Source organism: Balaenoptera ricei, chromosome X (genome assembly GCF_028023285.1).
Source record: "Balaenoptera ricei isolate mBalRic1 chromosome X, mBalRic1.hap2, whole genome shotgun sequence".
Lineage (NCBI taxonomy): Eukaryota > Metazoa > Chordata > Mammalia > Artiodactyla > Balaenopteridae > Balaenoptera > Balaenoptera ricei.
The window spans coordinates 98879566-98904125 of NC_082660.1; the positions used below are offsets into that span (position 1 = coordinate 98879566).

The 24560-nt window shown below is 38.1% G+C and overlaps 1 protein-coding gene across 4 annotated transcripts in view; it reads right to left on the reverse strand.

The window, feature by feature from the left end:
- Positions 1 to 24560, reverse strand: part of ACSL4 (acyl-CoA synthetase long chain family member 4) — an 81413-nt gene that overhangs the window by 50444 nt on the left and 6409 nt on the right. For all 4 annotated transcript variants that reach the window (XM_059910700.1, XM_059910702.1, XM_059910701.1 and 1 more), the window contains exon 2: positions 3957 to 4009. The gene's annotated coding sequence lies outside the window, so the exon portion shown is untranslated. The remainder of the gene's footprint in view (positions 1 to 3956; positions 4010 to 24560) is intronic.

Here is a 24560-nt window from a genome sequence, read left to right on the forward strand (position 1 = left end):
TCATTCATCAGATAATGCTTTTTCTAGGTCATCGGATAGTATATAATTGGGACCCTACTCACATGTGTTAAAATGAGATCTAGTATGTTGAAATGAGATCTAGAAGCCCACGTTGTACTTCTGCACTTCACACACAGTGTGTATAATTACATATCTCTTCCTCATTTTAAGTGATCGCAACACACGATTTTTTTTTAACATCTTTATTGGAGTATAATTGCTTCACAATGTTTTGTTAGTTTCTACTGTATGACAAAGTGAATCAGCTATATGTATACATATATCCCCATATCCCCTCCCTCTTGCGTCTCCCTCCCACCCTCCCTATCCCACCCCTCTAGGTGGTCACACAGCACGGAGCTAATCTCCCTGTGTGTTGCAGCTGCTTCCCACTAGCTATCTATTTTACATTTGGTACTGTATATATGTCAATGCTACTCTCTCACTTCGTCCCAGCTAGCTTTCCAAAGTTGAGAGTGGGCTGGATATAATTTAATCCAAAGCTTACATGTAAGGAATTTTGAGGATACATCATGCTAGAAGTGGCACCTACTGACAAAGCATGATGTTACAATCCAACTTTATCAGACATCATGAAAAAGGGGAGACAAACTAAGTTCTAGGAGTTATGTGTTTAGAGAGAAATATAAGGGTTCAGTGCTGTAGAAGGGAAGCAGCCGGCACAATGACAATTCCAGTGTTCTACAGCTGCTGCTAAAGAGGATCTGCTACAGGTCCCTGTAGACAAAACCCTGCTGCTACATTAGACGGCCCATCACGCATGGTGTAGACTTGAATTTTGTCTGTAAAGTCTTCCATTTACTGGATATTTTTTCTTTATGATCTTAACATTAGTTAATCAAAAACAACTGGGCTACAGATCTGACCTTTCAAATTAGCTCACAGTTACAAATGTGTTTCATCTGAGTGAGAAATATGCAGACTCTACTGTCATCTTACCTCTTTGTTACTCATCTGTCTTCTATCATCTTATCTACTAATTATAATAAAGTAATACAACTGTGGGCTGCCAACCATGAACTCAGGTTCAAATAAAAATCTGTAACCAGCAGTGATACTTCCCACGGGAGTACCTTTGTGTTATAGGGAGAATTTTGCAACTTACATCTTTTTTGGCCACATGCCCTATCTTCCACCTTTGCTAGAGGAGGGACCAGTTTAATAGGTTGGTTCTCTGCTAATGTTGTTTCCCAGTACTTCACACTGTTAAAAGTTATGCAGCAATGTAGTCTTAAACCATTTCTTACAAAACGGCTAAATAAGTCACTACGACTCAGCTACCTGGCCACCATGACGTGAAACTGTATCATGGTAGAAAACAAAACAAAACAAAACAAAAAAGCTTCACTCTGCGCTTCAGTAGTAAATATTCCTTATAAATGAGGTTAATAAAAGAACTCAAAGAGTGATAAATCTGTTGAAGACTGAAATCTTATAGCCATTCAGTCAACTCTTAAATATTAGTGTTGGTAAGAAAAGGGCACAGGTATTCCAAAGACAATGAAAAATTCAATACGTATTTTTTAATTAACATTATTATTAATTCAATATGTATTTAAATTAACATCATTATTAATTCAATATGTGTTTAAATTATTGACATTGCATTAGTGTGTGCCTGACATTTGAGAAATTAAAGAATTCTCAACTAAAGAAGGAAGCCACATGAAGTCAAACACAAGAAGCCATGGAAAAGTACTCCTAGAGGTAATGTCTCCATGTTAGGGATGGGTAATACTTTCCATTCTGTTCTCTCTTCACGTTCATTTGTTTACCTGGCCCATGCGAGCTTCACAAACGTGAGTGAGGCAAGGGAGATGAGGGAATTAGGTACTTCTGTTTTGAAGTGTATTTGGGGATAGCCAAGGCAGAGCTATGCCAATTGAAGAGGAGTCTCCAAAGTGTCTGTTGACTCCTGAACACAACTGGCCAGATGGTCTCGCTAAGGCTCCTGGCAAGTCCAGCTCTTCACCTTGGTAGTTTTTTCTGTTACACATCTAGATGGGCTGCAGGCCAACTACTATAAGTATTTATCTATGTGTGTAGGATGTGTGTGTGTGTGTGTGTGTGTGTGTGTGTGTATGTGTGTGTGTGTGTAGGGGTGGGGGGAGGGGGGAGAGCGAGAGAGAGATAGAGAGAGAGAGAAAGAGAAAACAGACTCTCTGGATAAATAACTATAGAAGCCTGAATACTACAGCCCTCACAATTGCACTATGGTCTATTTCCCAAAGGAAACACTAAACTTATTGGTATCTTCTTTGTCAATCATGGGATAGTATGCTGCCTATGTAGCTGAATTCAGGGACAACTAATTCTGGCCTGCTGATGAAAATCTTTGGTCATATTCAAGATTTTTCTAATGCAGGCTGATCAGTAGACTTTAAGCCTTAGCTTTACAAGAACATTGAGTGTTTTGAATTAGCACATAAGAACTACTAGATCTTCTGTTTCAATTTCATACTCTATTATAATGAAAGCAATTCTCAGAAGACCAGAAATACAAGAGAGGCAGCACTGTATACAGGGCTTTGGTCCTAGCTCAGGAGCTTGCTGAGCTGCACTACCTGGAACAAATTAAATTACCTCCTGTCTCTTTCCTCATCTGTACAATGAGAAAGTTGGATTCAGATTTTAAGATATCATGGACCAATAAAAGTTTTAAAAACAAAGAAGGCAGCAATGACACAGCTGCCAATTTTTTTTTTTTTTTGGCCAGGTATGGACATAAAAACAAAAAACATAAACCTATCATTTACTATCACCATCATTTCATAAAATACAGAATGCGTCTAACTCCTCAAAATTAGGAGGATATATCTTATAATAAGAAGCAATCCTTTAAATGGAAAAAGTTTAGCTTTAAAAACCTCATGGCCTGGGGCTTCCCTGGTGGCGCAGTGGTTGAGAATCTGCCTGCCAATGCAGGGGACACGGGTTCGAGCCCTGGTCTGGGAAGATCCCACATGCCGCGGAGCAACTGGGCCCGTGAGCCACAACTACCGAGCCTGTGCGTCTGGAGCCTGTGCTCCGCAACAAGAGAGGCCGCGATAGTGAGAGGCCCGCGCACCGCGATGAAGAGTGGTCCCCACTTGCCGCAACTAGAGAAAGCCCTCGCACAGAAACGAAGACCCAACACAGCCAAGAATAAATTAATTAATTAATTAATTTTTAAAAAAATCTCATGGCCTGTTGTCTTATTTTCCTCACTTCACCATGGACCAGTAAAAACTCTTCACTGGCGAGGGCACGGTCTAAAGGTCAATGTTTGGGAACCCCTGGACTAGGTAATTTTCAAGGTCCAAGGCTCAAACACTAAAATTCTAACTTTAGGTGCTCTGTTGTATTTCTTTCATTCTATATTATAGTCTAGAGTAGGTGCCTCAGTGAAGGACAGTATAGATGCTTAGATTTTTGAAGATCAGAAATATATGTAAATCAGTTTGAGAAACAGTAACTAGAATAAGCTTCAATTTATTGGAGAAAATATACACTACTACAGATTCAACTTCATCAATATTAATGAACCATTCACTGGACACTTACACTTATTAAGCTCATTTTACAGATGAGGAAATTGAGGCAAAGGGAAGCTAAATAGCTTGTCAAAGACACACCGCCTCAGTAGCCAGAACTGGAACTCCAATCTGTGACTCCATTTTCTGGTAATACTCAAAAGAAAAAGATTGTATTTGGATTTTAAGTATCACTTCCCCTTTCATAAGTGAGTGACAGATAGTTTAAATTTTAGAAGTTGCCCAGAGTAAAAAGCTTTCCTATTTTACTTTTCCAAATATTGCCTTTTTAACACAAACATAAATACTGGCAGGGCTTTTCTAATACAAAGAGAGGAAAAATGCCTGTTAGTTTGGTCACTTAGTTTTCTCCAAAAGCCGACAAGATTGCAAATATAGAATTTTTAAAGGACAAATACTTACAGATTTCCTCTTTTTCTCTTAAGATGAACCCGTATATCTTTCGTGATTCCAATCTGCAATAAGAGACAACATTTATGTGTATAGTGACATGAGAAAAGATCCCCTTTAAAAAGAAACCTCGGACTTCCCTGGTGGCACAGTGGTTAAGAATCCACTTGCCAACCCAGGGGAAATGGGTTCAAGCCCTGGTCCGGGAAGATCCCTCATGCTGCAGAGCAACTAAGCCCGTGCACCACAACTACTGAGCCTGCGCTCTAGAGCCCGCAAGCCACAACTACTGTAGCCCGTGCGCCCAGAGCCCATGTTCCGCAGCAAGAAAAGCCACCGCAATGAGAAGCCCATGCACCGCAACAAAGAGTAGCCCCCACTCGCCAAAACTAGAGAAAGCCGGCACACAGCAACGAAGACCCAATGCAGCCAAAAATAAAAATAAAAATAAATAAATAAATTTTTTAAAATAAATAACTAAATAAAAAGAAACCTCACGTGCTGTTTCACATTACCTGTGCATGATAAGCCAGGTACCAAAGGAAAAACAAGAAATGACTAAAAGTCGTGCTATTGGGATCTCACAAAAGTAACTGAGCCTGGCTCTAAGAAACAGTAATCAAAACTCTACAAGTGGGGTTTACCCCAGGAATGCAAGGATTCTTCAGTATACGCAAATCAATCAATGGGATACACCATATTAACAAACTGAAGGAGAAAAACCATATGATCATCTCAATAGATGCAGAAAAAGCTTCTGACAAAATTCAACACCGATTTATGATAAAAACCCTCCAGAAAGCAGGCATAGAGGGAACTTACCTCAACATAATAAAGGCCATATATCACAAACCCACAGCCAACATTGTTCTCAATGGTGAAAAACTGAAACCATTGCCTCTAAGATCAGGAACAAGACAAGGATGTCCACTCTCACCACTATTATTCAACATAGTTCTGGAAGTTTTAGCCACAGCAATCAGAAGAAAAAGAAATAAAAGGAATCCAAATCGGAAAAGAAGAAGTAAAGCTGTCACTGTTTGCAGATGACATGATACTATACATAGAGAATCCTAAACATGCTACCAGAAAACTGCTAGAGCTAATCAACGAATTTGGTAAAGTAGCAGGATACAAAATTAATGCACAGAAATCTCTTGCATTCCTATACACTAATGATGAAATATCTGAAAGAGAAATTAAGGAAACACTTCCATTTACCACTGCAACAAAAAGAATAAAATACCTAGGAATAAACCTACCTAAGGAGACAAAAGACCTGTATGCAGAAAACTATAAGACACTGATGAAAGAAATTAAAGATGATACAAACAGATGGAGAGATATACCGTGTTCTTGGATTGGAAGAATCAACATTGTGAAAATGACTATACTACCCAAAGCAATCTACAGATTCAGTGCAATCCCTATCAAACTACCAATGGCATTTTTCACAGAACTAGAACAAAAAATTTCACAATTTGTATGGAAACACAAAAGACCCCGAATAGCCAAAGCAATCTTGAGAAAGAAAAATGGAGCTGGAGAAATCAGGCTCCTGGACTTCAGACTATACTACAAAGCTACAGCCATCAAGACAGTATGGTACTGGCACAAAAACAGAAATATAGATCAATGGAACAGATAGAAAGCCCAGAGATAAACCCACGCACATATGGTCACCTTATTTTTGATAAAGGAGGCAAGAATATACAATGGAGAAAAGACAGCCTCTTCAATAAGTGATACTGGGAAAACTGGACAGCTACAAGTACCATTATATTTTAGAATGATGATAATCAATTTTAGCCAAACAGAAAATCCTTCATTTTACTCCTAAGTCAAAAATTATTCTTTTCAATGCTAGAAGAACATATAAATTGTATATCCATGACAACAATGAATATTTCTTTATGTAGTTAAATCTGCAGTATCCAGGGGTAAGTTCTTTGTTTCACTTTCTAAGTTTTGAAGCAATGTTTATTTATACTATACCCACTGTCTTTACCCTAGCTCAAAGACAGAGTCTAGTTTGAATGTGAGGAGAAATACTTCAACTCTAGCTAAGAATTCTATTATCACCCATTCTGTTACTTAACTTCTCCCCTTATAATTAGTATGGTAAATTATGTATATAAATTATATATATATATACACACACACATATAGTTTTATCATTAGTATGGTTTTATATATATATGCACACATACACACACACACACAATTTCCATACCACACATATGTAAATTGTGTGTGTATAAAAATGACAAGTACCTAACCTACAATATAAGTACCAGACTTCACCTGGGACGGGAAGATAAGCTACATGCATAGAAATTCCACTCCTTACTTCCCAAGTTGCACACTTTCAGAACTGAAATAGGCTTTAAAATGAGAGTAATGAACTAGTCTCTAAAATCAAACTCTCCTCCCTCGCCCCTCCAAATGGACTAAAATAGGGTCTACTTTCTAGAACATTAGGAAAGCAACTTATATGCTTCCCTACACAGCAAAATTAAGAATTTCTTTCTAATCAGTATTGATTAGTTTTACTCTTAAGATGAATGTAAGAATAGTAGAAAACAAAAAAGAGTGCACTATCCCTATCCTTTTGATTACCTTGGATGAAACTAACAACAGTATCAAGAGGGAAAGGCACATTCTTTTTAAAAGCTCTCAATAGACCAACTGCATTTAAATAAGAATTTTTTAAAGCAACAAATATCAAAAATCTACTTGTAAGATCCACCTAAGATATAGCTTGACTATTAGGAAACAACCACTGGGGAAGAAAAGTTTTAATAGATGAAAATTGCTGTCACATTGAAAATTCTTGACTCAGGACCAGCAATCTTTTTTTTTTTTGCTTTTTTTTTTTTTTAATTTTTAAATTTTATTCTATTTTTTTATACAGCATGTACTTGTTAGTCATCAATTTTATACACATCAGTGTACGCATGTCAATCCCAATCATCCAATTCAGCACACCACCATCCCCATCCCCCACGGCTTTCCCGCCTTGGTGTCCATACGTTTGTTCTCTACATCTGGGTCTCAATTTCTGCCCTGCAAACCAGTTCATCTGTACCATTTTTCTAGGTTCCACATACATGCGTTAATATACGATATTTGTTTTTCTCTTTCTGACTTACTTCACTCTGTATGACAGTCTTTAGATCCATCCACGTCTCAACAAATGACTCAATTTCATTCATTTTTATGGCTGAGTAATATTCCATTGTATACATGTACCACATCTTCTTTATCCATTCGTCTGTCAGTGGGCATTTAGGTTGCTTCCATGACCTGGCTATTGTAAATAGTGCTGCAATGAACATTGGGGTTACATGTGTCTTTTTGAATTATGGTTTTCTCTGGGTATATGCCCAGTAGTGGGATTACTGGATCATATGGTAATTCTATTTTTAGTTTAAACTAAGGAACCTCCATACTGTTCTCCATAGTGGCTGTATCAATTTACATTACCACCAACAGTGCAAGAGGGTTCCCTTTTCTCCACACCCTCTCCAGCATTTGTTGTTTGTAGATTTTCTGATGATGCCCATTCTAACTGGTGTGTAGTTTTGATTTGCATTTCTCTAATAATTAGTGATGTTGAGCAGTTTTTCATGTGCTTCTTGGGCATCTGTATGTCTTCTTTGGAGAAATGTCTATTTAGGTCTTCTGCCCATTTTTGCATTGCGTTGTTTGTTTAATATTGAGCTGCAAGAGCTGTTTATATATTTTGGAGATTAATCCTTTGTCCGTTGATTCGTTTGCAAATATTTTCTCCCATTCTGAGGGTTGTCTTTTCGTCTTGTCTATGGTTTCCTTTGCCGTGCAAAAGCTTTTAAGTTTGATTAGGTCACATTTGTTTATTTTTGTTTTTATTTCCATTACTCTAGGAGGTGGATCAAAAAAGATCTTGCTGTGATTTATGTCAAAGAGTGTTCTTCCTATGTTTTCCTCTAAGAGTTTTATAGTGTCCAGTCTTACATTTAGGTCTCGAATCCATTTTGAGTTTATTTTTGTGTATGGTGTTAGGGAGTGTTCTAATTTTATTATTTTACATGTAGCTGTCCAGTTTTCCCAGTACCACTTATTGAAGAGGCTGTCTTTTCTCCATTGTATATCCTTGCCTCCTAATCCTGTCACAGATTAGTTGACCATAGGTGCGTGGGTTTATCTCTGGGCTTTCTATCTTGTTCCATTGATCTATGTTTCTGTTTTTGTGCCAGTACCATTTTGTCCTGATTACTGTAGCTTTGTAGTATAGTCTGAAGTCGGGGAGGCAGATTCCGCCAGCTAGGTTTTTTTCCCTCAAGACTGCTTTGGCTATTTGGGGTCTTTGTGTCTCCGTACAAATTTTAAGATTTTTGCTCTAGTTCCATAAAACATGCCATTGGTAATTTGATAGGGATTGCATTGAATCTGTAGATTCCTCTGGGTAGTATAGTCATTTTCACAATATCGATTCTTCCAATGCAAGAACATGGTATATCTCTCCATCTGTTGGTATCATCTTTAATTTCTTTCATCAGTGTCTTATTGTTTTCTGCATACAGATCTTTTGCCTCCCTGGGTAGATTTATTCCTCGGTATTTTATTCTTTTTGTTGCAGTGGTAAATGGGAGTGTTTCCTTAATTCCTCTTTCAGATTTTTCATCATTCGTGTATAGGAATGCAAGAGATTTCTGTGCATTAATTTTGTATCCTGCTACTTTACCAAGTTCATTGATTAGCTCTACTAGTTTTCTGGTGGCATTTTTAGCATTCTCTATGTATAGTATCATGTCATCTGCAGACAGTGACAGTTTTCCTTCTTCTTTTCCAATTTGGATTCCTTTTATTTCTTTTTCTTCTCTGATTGCCATGGCTAGGACTTCCAAAACTATGTTGAATAATAGTGGTGAGAGTGGACATCCTTGTCTTGTTCCTGATCTTAGAGGAAATGCTTGCACTTTTTCACCATTGAGAATGATGTTTGCTGTGGGTTTGTCGTATACGGCCTTTATTATGTTGAGGGAGGTTCCCTCTATGCCCACTTTCTGGAGAGTTTTTATCATAAATGGGTGTTGAATTTTGTCAAAAGCTTTTTATGTATCTATTGAGATGATCATATGGTTTTTATTCTTCAATTTGGTAATATGGTGTATCACATTGATTGATTTGCGTATATTGAAGAATCCTTGCATCCCTGGGATAAATCCCACTTGATCATGGTGTATGATCCTTTTAATGTGTTGTTGGATTCTGTTTGCTAGTAGTTTGTTGAGGATTTTTGCACCTATATTCATCAGTGATATTGGTCTGTAATTTTCTTTTTCTGTAGTATCGTTGTCTGCTTTTGGTATCAGGGTGATGGTGGCCTCATAGAATGAGTTTGGGAGTGTTCCTTCCTCTGAAAGTTTTTGGAAGAGTTTGAGAAGGATGGGTGTTAGCTCTTCTCTAAATGTTTGATAGAATTCACCTGTGAAGCCATCTGGTCCTGGACTTTTGTTTGTTGGAAGATTTTCAATCACAGTTTCAATTTCATTACTTGTGATTGGTCTGTTCATATTTTCTATTTCTTCCTGGTTCAGTCTTGGAAGGTTATCCCTTTCTAAGAATTTGTCCATTTCTTCCAGGTTGTCCATTTTATTGGCATAGAGTTGCTTGTAGTAGTCTCTTAGGATGCTTTGTATTTCTGCGGTGTCTGTTGTAACTTCTCCTTTTTCATTTCTAACTTTATTGCTTTGAGTCCTCTCCCTCTGTCTCTTGATGAGTCTGGCTAATGGTTTATCAATTTTGTTTATCTTCTTAAGAACCAGCTTTTAGTTTTATTGATCTTTGCTATTGTTTTCTTTGTTTCTATTTCATTTATTTCTGCTTTGATCTTTATGATTTCTTTCCTTCTGCTAACTTTGGGTTTTGTTTGTTCTTCTTTCTCTACTTCCTTTAGGTGTAAGGTTAGATTGTTTATTTGAGATTTTTCTTGTTTCTTGAGGTAGGCTTGTATAGCTATAAACTTCCCTCTTAGAACTGCTTTTGCTGCATCCCATAGGTTTTGGATTGTCGTGTTTTCATTGTCATTTGTCTCTAGGTATTTTTTGATTTCCTCTTTGATTTCTTCAGTGATCTCTTGGTTATTTAGTAACGTTTTGTTTAGCCTCCATGTGTTTGTGTTTTTTACATTTTTTTTCCCTGTAATTCATTTCTAATCTCACAGCGTTGTGGTCAGAAAAGATGCTTGATATGATTTCAATTTTCTTAAATTTACTGAGGCTTGATTTGTGACCCAAGATGTGATCTATCCTGGAGAATGCTCCGTGTGCACTTGAGAAGAAAGTGTAATCTGCTGGTTTTGGATGGAATGTCCTATAAATATCAATTCAATCTATCTGGTCTATTGTGTCATTTAAAGCTTCTGTTTCCTTATTTATTTTCATTTTGGATGATCTGTCCATTGGTGTAAGTGAGGTGTAAAAGTCCCCCACTATTATTGTGTTGCTGTCGATTTCCTCTTTTATAGCTGTTAGCAGTTGCCTTATGTATTGAGGTGCTCCTATGTTGGGTGAATATATATTTATAATTGTTATGTCTTCTTCTTGGATTGATCCCTTGAGCATTATGTAGTGTCCTTCCTTGTCCCTTGTAACATTGTTTATTGTAAAGTCTATTTTATCTGATATGAGTATTGCTACTCCAGCTTTCTTATGATTTCCATTTGCATGGGATATCTTTTTCCATCCCCTCACTTTCAGTCTGTATGTGTCCCTAGGTCTGAAGTGGGTCTCTTGTAGACAGCATATAGATGGGTCTTGTTTTTGTATCCATTCAGCAAGCCTGTGTCTTTTGGTTGGAGCTTTTAATCCATTCACATTTAAGGTAATTATCGATATATATGTTCCTATGACCATTTTCTTAATTGTTTTGGGTTTGTTTTTGTAGGTCCTTTTCTTCTCTTGTGTTTCCCACTTAGAGAAGTTCCTTTAGCATTTGTTGTAGAGCTGGTTTGGTGGTGCTGAATTCTCTTAGCATTTGCTTGTCTGTAAAGCTTTTGATTTCTCCATCAAATCTGAATGAGATCCTTGCCGGGTAGAGTAATCTTGGTTGTAGGTTCTTCCCTTTCATCACTTTAAGTATATCATGCCACTCCCTTCTGGCTTGCAGAGTTTCTGCTGAGAAATCAGCTCTTAACCTTATGGGAGTTCCCTTGTATTTGTCGTTTTTCCCTTGCTGTTTTCAATAATTTTTCTTTGTCTTTAATTTTTGCCACTTTGATTACTATGTGTCTCAGCGTGTTTCTCCTTGGGTTTATCCTGTATGGGACTCGCTGCGCTTCCTGGACTTGGGTGGCTATTTCCTTTCCCATGTTAGGGAAGTTTTCGACTATAATCTCTTCCAATATTTTCTCTGGTCCTTTCTCTCTCTCTTCTCCTTCTGGGACCCCTATAATGCGAATGTTGTTGCGTTTAATGTTGTCCCAGAGGTCTCTTAGTTTGTTTTCATTTCTTTTCATTCTTTTTTCTTTATTCTGTTCCGCAGCAGTGAATTCCTCCCTTCTGTCTTCCAGGTCACTTATCCGTTCTTCTGCCTCAATTATTCTGCTATTGATTCCTTCTAGTGTAGTTTTCATTTCAGTTATTGTATTGTTCATCTGTTTGTTTGTTCTTTAATTCTTCTAGGTCATTGTTAAACATTTCTTGCATCTTCTCGATCTTTGCCTCCGTTCTTTTTCCGAGGTCCTGAATCATCTTCACTATCATTATTCTGAATTCTTTTTCTGGAAGGTTGCCTATCTCCACTTCATTTAGATGTTTTTCTGGGGTTTTATCTTGTTCCTTCATCTGGTACATAGCCCTCTGCCTTTTCATCTTGTCTGTCTTTCTGTGAATGTGGTTTTTGTTCCACAGGCTGCAGGATTGTAGTTCTTCTTGCTTCTGCTGTCTGCCCTCTAGGACCAGCAACCTTATGATACTGATTTTAGAAAATGTTTTGGACAAATCGATTGCATAATATCAAACATTGGACTTACCAAATCTCTTCCTTCCAAGTTTACTCAAGTAGTATGGTGATACATGGGTGATTCTGAATTCACAAGGCCTTTACTAAAATACTAAAGAACTGAATAATAGTTGAAAGAAGCATGTGTTACTTTAAGAGACCTTGACCAGGAATTACTGCTGTGTAATAAACCAAATGTTCCAAAATCCTGGACAATTTTTGCCAGAAGTTACATTTTGTTTTCAAAGCCATGACTCAATAAATATACGTACAGAGAGCACTAACATAATCAACAATAAGCACTCATGAAGCAATATTTTTTTATTAATTTTTATTGGAGTATAGTTGCTTTACAATGTTGTGTTAATTTCTGCTGTACAGTTCGTGAAGCAATAATTTTAGAAGAAAAGTATTAGCATTTTCCTCTACATTAAAGATGAGATTGATAAACTACTTGAAAAGGAAAAATATATTTTTAGAAACACAGACTCTTAGAGCTAAAATATGGCCTGTTTCAACAATTCTCAAAGTATCTGGGGCTGCCAGTTCGTTGTAGTACTACTGTTTATAATATTACATCCCCCACTTTCATTTCTGCCAGGAATAATTTTTATTTGCTGAAACAGGCAGCAATGCACTGGGGATCCATCAAAAGTAGTTCCAATTAAGAATAAAGAAATTATTCATTGTTGCCAAATGTATACAGAAAGGCACTTTTTATCCTGTTGACAGAAGTGTAAATTGGTACAAGCTTTATAGAAAGCAATTTGGCAATAGGCATCCAGACGCTTGAAGTCACATATAACTCATGACTGAATAATTTCACTCTCTACTTCTACGAATATCCTAAGGAAATAGTCCGAGATGCACACACACACAAAAAATGTAGACAATAGTCACCATTGTGATATAAATAACAGAAAACCTAGAAACAACATCAAATGCCCAAAAGGAGACTGGTAAAATAATGATCTATCCTTATGACTGAATACTACACAGTCATCAAGTGCAGTGTTGTCAAAGATATTTAAGGATATGAGAAAACGGTCAAGATATATGAAGTGAAATTGGTTTAAGATGCAACTTAACCAAATATATGCAGGCTACAAGCTGAAATGTTAATCTCTGGGTTGTAGAATTATAGGTGATTTTTAGTTTTTTCCTTCTATTTTTCCCTACATTTTCTAAAACTTCTACAGTGAACATATTACTTTTATCACTCAATACATAAGTAGAAAATATAGCACCAGTCTCAACTAATTCTAGCGTGTGCCTGTGTATATATGTGTGTGTTGATAAGTGACAATGAGTATGGCCCTTAAGGCATTTGGCCCCACTCACGTGGTGAAGAGATGCTACAAAAGGAGCCAAAAGTTGACTTCAACCCCACTACGGAAAGAAGATTTGACACTTCTGTTTTTAAACTAGACTCAAAGTAAAATAAACTTCTTTCGCTCATGTAATATGATCTATGAAGCGAGATAAAATGAGTGGGTTTTTTTTCTTGCCATAACTACAATGTTAAATGTTTCCTAAAGCTAAGCATCCCCGTGGTACCCTCTGTCAAAATGTGGCTAACAAAAATTGACTACTACTGGCAAGTGAACAGACAATATCAAAGAGCCAGATAATCATGAGGGGTTCCATACAGATGGAAATACTGTATCAATAATTTCCTTAAAGCCCAGAGTTCCACTCACTTATCCTATTAAAACAAACAGGAACGCAAATGCCAGATGATACCAGCATAAGATTTAATAGGTATGAGAACAGTCACACTGGCACTCCTCTGCCCCATAAGGAAACCATTTTTCAGCTAACCAGATGAAGGTGTCATGGGCAAAAGGCACCAACTGGGTATCCCTTCTTTGCTTACCACACAGGTGATGAAAGGGACGGTGAAGGGAGGGGATTTCAGAAGTCAGCTCTCCATCAGTACCCACTTGTTTACAACCTGAACTCTGGGACCAACTACTCAGAACTTTAGAGGCTATCATCTTACCTAAGAATGTCTTGCTTCAGACGTTCCAATCAACTGTGGTATCAGCTTACTAATGTGTACTAGCTGACTTCAAAAAGCAGTAGGAGGCAGAAAAGGCTGAATCATTTCTTTCCCTCAAAGTTTTCATTTCAAAATGTTTCAGGCAACAGTAAAGTATCATTAAGTAATCTCACTTCCTGTAAGGCCCACACAGCTCTGTGTCCTGCAGTAACCTCGACAGGGCCTAGCAGCACTGAGTTCACAATGCCCCAAAATTCTAAAAGGAACACAGCTGCTACACATACAATTCCACTGCAATATACAATAATACATTTACTGGAAAATTAATGGTTTTACTCCAAAGTAAAGGGAAAGCTACCTGTGGCTGCTGGTTACCTCAATCGGGTTGAGCCAGTGCTTCTGAAGGGTAATCACATTTCCCAGCTTGCCTAGGTCTGTCCCCTGGTTTACACATGTTGTCCCAGAGTAATTCTTATCAGAGTGTCCCCCCGCCTTTTGGCAAAAACATCCCTAATGATGACCCTAGTAATAACCCTAACTCTGGTCGCACGGAGAACAAGGCAAGAATGTATAGCTACATCAGCAGAAGCCTACCTTCACTACTGGAAAGACACTTCCAAGTACTAAGTCCTGACTGAATCCACAGTCACATATAAATGGGAAAATAAATGAAACAACCAGCTTTGTGCCATTTAACACACACACACACACACACACACACACAAACACACACACACACCTTTTTATTCCAAGTGTTTCAACGATAACAAATTAGAATCTTAAATAGTTTACATACAACTATTTATAACCCAACTTCTAAAATCTAGAATTAAATTTGAATTAATAATTTCAAACCGAAGTCAGTTCCTCATCTTACAAAGCACACACTTGTATATTAAGTACATAAAGGACAAATCAGATCTGTTGTAAGAAAATATCTCCACGAATAGGCTTTTAATTCATGTGACTTTTAAAGACTATAGTCCTATTTAAGAAGTTGTGTTTACCCTTTCACTAACTTAACCTAAATCAGAGAAAAGGATATTGCCAAATCAACTTTAGCAAGCAAACAAAAATTCTAGCCTTGCGGGGAATACATACCTTACACTCATTGTTTAAAAATATGACCAATTACAACTCTACAACCGTAGAGTTGCATATCAAATGAGGTATCTGATTCCCAATCAATGATAAAAGACTAAAGCAAACCCGAGACTTTCCGGGCTAACCCAGATGCTGTAAGCTTAAGGAATTTTTCACATTATTTATAAGCTCTAGTTCTTGGAAGAGGCTGTACCCAGTACAGCTTAACGTTCAGTTTTACTAAGAAAGATTTTATTTAACTTGGCCCTTAAAAAGACCACAGATGAACAGGATAAGGCGCTATGCTTCATCAAAGGGTAAAGGGGGGGGAGGAGCCGGGGAGGGGGGGGCAGGACAATGAAGCGCCAGTATCTATAACGCAGCGTCCTGCTGAGGTAGTTGTGAGCCAACGTGCTGGAGCCAGACGGCCTGGGTCCAGTTCCTGGCGCTACCACTTACTAGAATGGGGTGACCTCGGGCAAGTTCTGTGCCCTCTGTGCCTCATTTGCTACAACTCTAAAATGGAGGGAACACTACTCCTACCTGCCGGGACTGGTGTGAAACTTATAAATGAGTTGATCTCACAGCTCGAGCCATCACAAACTTCTTTTAGGTTCTCAAAAGCACGAAGCTTAATGTCTCACCTCTGCGTCTAGCACATCCTTTTCTCTCTGCCAAGAACATTCTCTTCTCCCTTTTCCTGGCTTCCTTTAGGTCTCAGTTTGAATGACGCTTCTAAAAAGCCTTCCTTGACCTCCCCGCTTTACGTCAGGTGCCTCTGCTGTTTCCTCTCCCAGCACAGCACCTAAAAGCGTTCAAGTTTCTGTTCCCTGGCTGGGCTGTAAGCTCTTTAAAGACAGAAGTCATCTCTGTCCCCATCGCTGCTATAATCCCCAGAACCTAGCACAGTCCAGGTACACAGTAGGTGCTTACTAAATAGTTCTTGACTGAAATAACAAGTCATGCTAAAGAGGAAGGAAACCAAAGAATGATTTCCCAGTTAAATCTTTCACTCTATGTGTGTATGCCTCCTCACATCTGAGATACATAGGCGTGCTTCCTCTCATACACTGACAAGCTTGAAATTAAACACAAGAGGGGCCACATTCTGGCAGAGTACAGATTTTACTCCCATTCTGGGTAGGAATCATGACTTCATAAGCAGAGCAAATAAGTCTGCTCAGTATGTTTACACGTATGATTTCATGTCTCATATTCCAAGGCCTTTACTTAAATAAGGATATCACAGCAAAATTATATGGCTAGTGTAGCGCTCTGATTCTTATCAGCTGGGCTAAATGAAACCCGTTACTGCAACTGGCACAGATGGAGAAAAGAAAAGGAAGATGAGACCATAAACATGGGAGAACAGGAAAGAAAGAAAAAAGTGAAAGTAGAGGTGAGAGCAACATCAGCTGCTCGTCTACAAGGTACCACTGGGTGGCGCCAGTGCCCCTGGCTAGCCAATACAGATACAGAACCAGGAAGCAGAGCCGTCAGTCAGCCTGTATTTTCCAGAGCTTCGGCTGGATGATCAGAAGTCTATTTTCAACACGCTGATGGACAGATGCAATTCACCGGAGTTCAAGTTCTCTGCATATGTCATCAACATAGGCATAAGTCTTAAGGATGTTGTGTTTATCAGAGACACCTGGAAGGTGATTTGTCAACATTTTTGCCTGTTGAAATGTTTCAGAGTCAGCTCACCATTCTAAATGCAGAGATTCTCAGTAGAGTGAGAGGCCAGGGGTTCTCCGTGGAGTGAGAACGGAGGAAAGGGATCAGAATGACCTAGAAAGCTTTTTTAAACTATTAGGTTGAACCATATAAAATTGCCAAGAGTTGAAAAGCTGTTACATACAAAAATATAGCAATTTCAAATGGTTCAACCTAATGCACACATATTTAGAATCACTGGGTTAATGAGCCATTGTTACTGATAAGAGTGTCCTATTTCTCAGGTTTGTTGGGGGGGAAAACATTGAGAACACACGCATAGTTTGGCCTTAAATCATGAAGAATTAAGTGAACGAAGAAATGGAAACAAAATAACTAAGGACAGGGAATTCCCCGGCAGTCCAGTGGGTAGGACTTGGCACTTTCACTGCCGGGGGCCTGGGTTCAATCCCTGGTCAGGGAACTAAGATCCCTCAAGCCACTGGCATGGCCAAATAAATAAATAAATAAATAAGGATAGGGAATAGATTAAACTATATTAAAAATAGCAGACATGGGAAGATGTTCACAAAAAAAATTAAATGCTATATTAAGTGTAAAAAAGCAAATTACAAAACGGTATATAAAACACATTTTGTTTTTTAGGGGAATCCAAAAAGGTTTGGGGGATATGGAAGGATATATACTAAAAAATCTCAATAGTTGTCTCTGCGTAGGGGGACGACTCGTACTTTGTTTTTTTTATCCATACATGTTTTCTAAAATAAACATGTATAACAATTTTGGATCCTGGAACAGGAAAAAAATTAAACACTTTGGTAGTAAAACTAGGGAAATCCAAATAAATTCTATAGTTTAGAGTATTGCACCAGTGTCTGTTATGTAAAATGTTAACATTAGGGGGAGCTGGGGAAAAATATCCAGGACCTCTGAACTATCTTTACAAATTCACTGTAAATCTAAAATTATTCCAAAATGAAACATTTATTTTAAAAAATAAGCCATGTATTAAGATCACATTTTTTAAATCCAGAAGAAAAAATCCATTTGGTTAAGAGATTCCTACATTTAAACAAGAATATGGTGGAATAAAACTTCTTTGGTAGAAAGAAGTCTTGGAAGAAGCTATGCCTTCTAGCATGACAACCGAAAGCTGTAAAGACTTAATGACATATGCAGTGGCTTTCATAATATGAAAGTGATGTTATCCTATTGGGCATAGGCTCACTGAAGCAGGAAACAAACGGTTGAGTCTCTATTTTCTTTGGTTTTGTAATCATCACTGCTGAAGACTAACCACCATAAGGACATCTGAGGGAAATAATTAAAAATAAGTATAGCCAGTAACCACCCTTTTCATCTGTAATATTTTTAAAAATTTAGTTTCCCAAATCCTGGGCAGCTACAGGTACATGCACATGCATTCATTCAAGAAAAATTCAATGAGCATTTACCAAGCCCACTCCTTCTGGAGCTTACTGTTCAACAGACAATATTTTAAGAGGACATGAGACTAACATAGAGAGCAGACATATACGTAGAATAGGAAAGGAGGCATACCCATGAGCCAACCCTCAACCCTATAATAATAGCCCAACCAGACTTTTTTAAAAAGTTAATAATAATAGCTACCCTCTGGGATTATCCAGTTATACCTGTTAATGCTTAGGTACCAGCTGGCTTGCTCAAAATGGATTTTTTAAAATTTCCTTTAAATATTGGGGCAAGGAAAATTATGCAAAGCCTGAAAATGAGGTTCTGAAAAGGAATAAAGGAAAGGACAATGCAGAGCTAAAAACACAAACAGAAAACTAAAAGGTCTGGATCAATTTCATCTGCAGACTACTATCCACCTGTTACAAACAGGTTATAACCTTCTGGTTCTAATCCTCCAGCAAGTGTAAAGTTTGGAATAGGTTAGTTCCGCTGCAGAACACACCCAAGGGAGGTTTCCTTACTCGTAGGTTTCCTTACTTGTAGGTTTCCTTACTTGTAGGTTTCCTTACTTGAGTATTGACAGTGTGTCAATATAAGGCACTTTTGCAGAAGATGAGATCCAAAACAAGAATTTCAAAAACAGATTTAAAGAGAAGCGCCAGTGTACTAAAAACTCCCCAGCAGAGCAGAAGTCTTTTTCCCATCTCAATGAGACACTGTTTAAGGAAGGGGAGTTATGTGTCCCCATAAAAAGGTCAGCCAAGAAACTTGCTATAACTTCCAACAGTGTTGATATTTCCGACCAGCAGATATCACCCATTTATCCCTAAAGCATTTAACTTCCGCTGTATCTACGATGGGTAATTTGCCTTTAAAACATCCCTTTGCAGTTATTTCTGTGAATAGTTAAGCGAAAATACATCATCTTTAAATTAGGTTATAATTCAATCCTCCTGGAAGCATCTGCAAACAATGTGAGCAGCAGTAAAAGGTAAAGGCGGTTCGCTTCCTCATGTACTATACGGGGCAACCTGCTGCTTACTCTTCTTCAAAAGCAAAACTAAGGTCAACACAGAGGACGTTCTGAAAACAAACATTCTCTGTTAAGCATACATCTTGAGGCCTGATGGTTGTGTGACAGCAACAGGCCAGATTTTTAAAGAATAAGAAAAGGGATTAATCAGAATGCTTCCAGCACCTCGAGCTTATGGTTTCCAGGGTTGCTATACCTGAAAGTAGAAGAGAAAGGCATTGAGGTTCGGCGCCCGGTGCCAAGTCCAGGCAACATCCTGATCTTTCATCAGCAATGGGGTATTGCCGGTAAAAGCAAGAAAAAAAATTTTTTTTTTTTAAAACAAGGTCTAGCAATCGCAGGACATGGCCCCAGATCTGGCCAAGTACCAAACTCAAATTCTAAAAGTTTAGCTCATTCCACAGGACAATTTTATGCAACCCAAATATGTAACTGTATGACTTTGAAACATCATTGATTTTCTTTCACACAAGAGGCAGAGGTCAGCAGCAGAGGCAACAAATCTAAGAATTGATTTTCCATCCTAAACAGACTCCTAATCACTCCTCTCAAAGCAGAAGAAACATTTTCTCATGATCTCATGACAAAATGTTATGACATCTAGAAGAGACCAGACAAATACAATGACCTTAGTGTCACATTAGCTAGGAATGATGCAAAATTAAAGAAATCAACTCTTGGTTGAAAAGCAATTCTTTCAGCCAAAATTAGCTGCTTCAAAATGAGTTGCTTGCATCTCATCGAAGTCATTAAAGTAACATATATGTGTTTCATAACAACAATCCTGTCTTTGGAAAAACAGAGTTTTGACTCACTTTTGCAGATTTCCACCGGAGACTGTGATAGTAGATTAAACACTGCAAGGCTTCTCAACACACTCTTAGCTTAGGAACCCAATAGGCTACAGCTGGTTTTTAAAATATGTCTCTAAAGAACAAACTGGAGTTGAGATTCCTAGTTTTCAAAACTCAAGGTACGCTCTGGCTAGAGACCATATGTTCATGGCCAACTCTCACTCCTTTGATCATGCCCTAGTATAGCACTGACCTCCTATTTCCTGTGGGCAGTGCCCTAAGCAACATGACCCTTCAATCAAAGGCAGGGAGGGAGGTGGTCAACAGTCTTCCTCAGTTGAGGACAGTTAGAAGCTAGATTGTATGGAAGCACTTTCTCCCTAAGAGGTTAAAAAAAAACCCTACAATCTTTAGGGTTAGGGGCTTTTTGAGAAAAAGATCAGCTGTCTGAAAGTTAAGTTAGGAACGACCCTCCCATTGCACCACATGTACTATATCACTGCAATCATAGGCCAATCACGCCACACAAACATTTCATATAACCAGATAACAACGGCTCAAATGCAGGGTACCACTGAGACAAGACAGAGATTGGGAAGCTATCTGAGCACTGGAATATTCTTCCCCCAAGAGCCAAGTAGAATATTCTTCTACCTTTGCAGAGCCCTTAGGCTTACAGTGACTCCAGAATGACCCTACTGAGCTAGGATTCAAGTCAGCCGGCAGGGCAAGTACAAGTATCTTTTTAACCCTAATGAACACTTTGTACTTCTGGGGTTGATCACCCCTCATTCAATTCTACTCAGTCCTAAAAGAAAGGCGTAAAAGTGAGGTTGGGGGGCTTCCCTGGTGGCACAGTGGTTGGGAGTCCGCCTGCCAATGCAGGGGAAATGGGTTCGAGCCCTGGTGCAGGAAGGTCCCACATGCCGTGGAGCAACTAAGCCCCTGCGCCGCAACTACTGAAACCCACGTGCCTAGAGCCCGTGCTCCTCAGCAAGAGAAGCCACCGCAATGAGAAGCCCGTGCGCCGCAATGAAGAGTAGCCCCTGCTCGCCGAAACTAGAGAAAGCCCGCGCGCAGCAACAAAGACCCAATGCAGCCAAAAATAAATAAATAAATAATAATTTAAAAAAAAAAAAAGTGAGGTTGGGGAACTCCATTTCAAAACATGGATTTAAAAAGGAGGTGGGAGATTCACCAGGGAAGTTTCCATTTTGCAGGTGTCTTTTCTAAAATTACTTGCAAAGAAGTAAATTCTTTGGGGGATACTTCCTAAAGAAAGCTACTCCCTTACTAACAGTTTAATATTCAACAATCTCTTGGTGATCAAGAGAATATTAAAATTAATGTAAATATGTGCATAAATTAAAAACCTGCTTCCACATAAAAACCCGGGCCTTTATACTTGACACTAAAAACAAAATCTAAGCAAAGGAATCCAAAAATTTCTGGTGGAAAATCTGTGTTATATAATGTCCTTACGAGTTCATTCTGCTTAAAAATGTATAATGTATAACTATATTTGAATGAATATGCTAATACTGACATTCCTTTCTATTGGGGGAAATAAACACTACACAGCTTTCCATCTGCAGGTTGCTATAATCCACCAAACAGTGAGCCTGAACCATGACTCTTCTAGTTTCCAGAGTATGGAAACCACCTGCTTCACAGAAATTCTAACCTACTCCTGTAAGGAAGTGCCTGGGCACAAACGGAATCCCAAATATTTCACCAAAGGCTTTAAACCATCCTAAACTAACTTTGCACCAAATCCTGAAGGTCTCTGTGGTTCCAAGTACAAGAATACCATTATCCTAGGCTGCTTTTCTCTTTTCTGCTCTATTTGTCTGAAACACATTCATCTGACAGTTGTTTATGGCTAGTTCTGCCCAGTTCTACCCCTCAGTCAAGTGATGATTCTTCAATTAGTCTTTTAAGCTATGTCTCAAACTTAGTATCTTCAGTGGTCATGGGGAACATAGCATCTTTTACTTGGATGCATTCCATGAGATACTAGTGCTAGTTCTGTCTTCTCTTCTGTTTCCAAAGCCATAACTGAACTTTAAGCTCATTCAACCAAGTTCCTGTTTCCTGTCTGCGGGAAATGTTCAGCTTTCAGTTCATTTGAGAAGCAGAAATGACTAACGTATTCTGAGAATAACGAATGATCACCATCTCAGCGGGAGCAGCTCTGCCCATTTCTGCAGGCTTTCCCTGATGACTCATCACTCGGGTACCCCCAGGGGAGTGGTCCTTCAAAACCCTATCATTACTTTTTTTTGTAGTATTAAAATGCTTTAGGCACATATTGAAGGTAATAAACAGGATACCTAAGAGAAAACAGGTATTTCACCATGCCTTCCACTGCCTTAACTTCTTAACAACCACTAGAAGCCACCATAAATATTTCCAATACCTCTGTTAAAAGCCTCATCTCACATGTCCCTGTCATTAATCAAGCGAGAAATGGGAAACCTCTATTCTGACTCCCACATAAAATCTGCTAACTTCACAGCGCCTATGAAAGAAAAATCCTCTTGCTGTGAAATCAATTCCAGAAAGGCCAAAATGCACAAGATGCACAGCCTTGGAGAGCGGCGATGCTATGTCAATCGTCATAACAAAAATATGAGTAGCTATGCTGGGCCATCACATTAACACCATTGTCTACAAGGTAGAATCTTCTTTTATTAAATACTGTATTGAATTCATCATAAACTAAGGTCTTTTCACCTCTAAGTCCCACAGCATAAACCCAGAAAAGGTTATAATGAGCCTACGGCGGATGTGCTTAATAAATGCTTCTAGAGGACATGTGAGCAGAATACGTACATACTTGCCCAAATCAAACACAGTTCTCCTAATGTTCAATTTTATATACTATAGACTGAGTTACCATAGACAAAAATTCATGTTGCCACAGAGACCTAGATTTTCTTTACTTTTATAAGTTGTGAAAGAACACAACTAAGCCCACACATTTACCAAAAATTAGAGCGGTTGGTTTTTCTTTGAACCAAAATAACTGTTCAAGCTCAGTTTTAAAATCTTCATTAAAACCAAACTCCACCCAAAAGATTCCTAATGACATTTTAATACATTGCACTTATACATCATTACTAGTAACTACAATTTAAACAACATGTGCATAAATTCCAAACAGAACTGAACTGGTTTAACATTGAGGATTTTTTAATTCCTTGGTTATTTACTTTTGGTGGCCATGACTTTAAGATTATAGTTTGTCCTAGAAACCAGTTATTTTAAGTAGAACACTACATTTACATGGCACAGTGTTGTTCTTTTTCCCACTAAGATGTCTTTTTCACTTATTCAGAGTTACCGAACGTGAAAGATGCTCACAGTATACAGTCAAGTTAAAGGAAGCAAATTACAAATCGGTATGCACAGTAAGAACCCATTTTTGTAGAAAGAAGACACATATGTTTGCACACATGCATGTGTGCACACGTGTGCATGCAAGCATCCATACATGTGTGTACACAAACGTGTCCCCAAAAGTTGACAATAGATCTCCCTGGGTATGGGATTATGGTGCTCTTATTCTTCTTTATACTCATATTTTCAGTGCAGAAAATTTAGATAATACAAATAGTACTTTAACAAAGGGAGAAAATTATTTTTAAAAACTACCTGAGTGCTCTCCAAATACAAGGCACTCACTCCATTTCAGAAGCGCATTGTAATTATCCTCCAGTGTGTAATGTTGCATATGAGGAATCTGTATAATTACTATCAAAATAGTGATCATAAATTAAAATGCATTGTAGAATTGTATAGGGTAAAATGTATAAGTATCTCTATACTGCCTTCCTCTAACACCACTCCCTTTTGCCCTAGAGATAACCATTTGTGGTGCATATCAATCACACTTTTTTGTATTAACCATACGCATGGTAAGGTTTTGTTCTTTTAGATAAGTGGAATCATGGTATATGGACTGTTCTATAACTCCCTCCTCTGCCCTCCCCCACCTTTAACAACATATTTTGGAACTCCTATGTCAGTTTATATAGGTCTGAAGGGTTTCTTTCCTTTAATAGCCCCATGTTATTCCATAGAACAGCATGTCATTATTTAAATCATTCCCCTTCTGATGGACATTTAGGTTGCTGCCAAGTTTTCACTGTTATGACCAGTTTCAGTGCATTGAAATCTTGTATGCATCTTTATACAAATGTGCAGATATTTCCTTAGAATAGCTTCCTACAGAATTGCTGGGTCAAAATACATGCATATTTTAAAAATGAGAGGATTTTGGTACTCTCTATCAAAAAGCTACACAATTTGCACTCTCATTAACAGTGTATGAGAGTGCCCATTTCTTTCAAAAAGTGGATATTATAGTTTTTGCCAATGTATTTGGTAAAAAAAAAAAAAAAAGGTTTTCATTTCCCTAATTACTAGAATGAATTTGAGTATCTTTTCTTTTTTAATCATCATTTCAATCTCTTCTTATGTGAAAGGCCAATTCATAACCCTGTGCCACTTTTTCTAACAGGTGCCTTTTTCTTATTGATCTGTAGGAGCTCTTTACATATCATAGATATTACACAGTAGAAACCTTTTTATCTAATGTT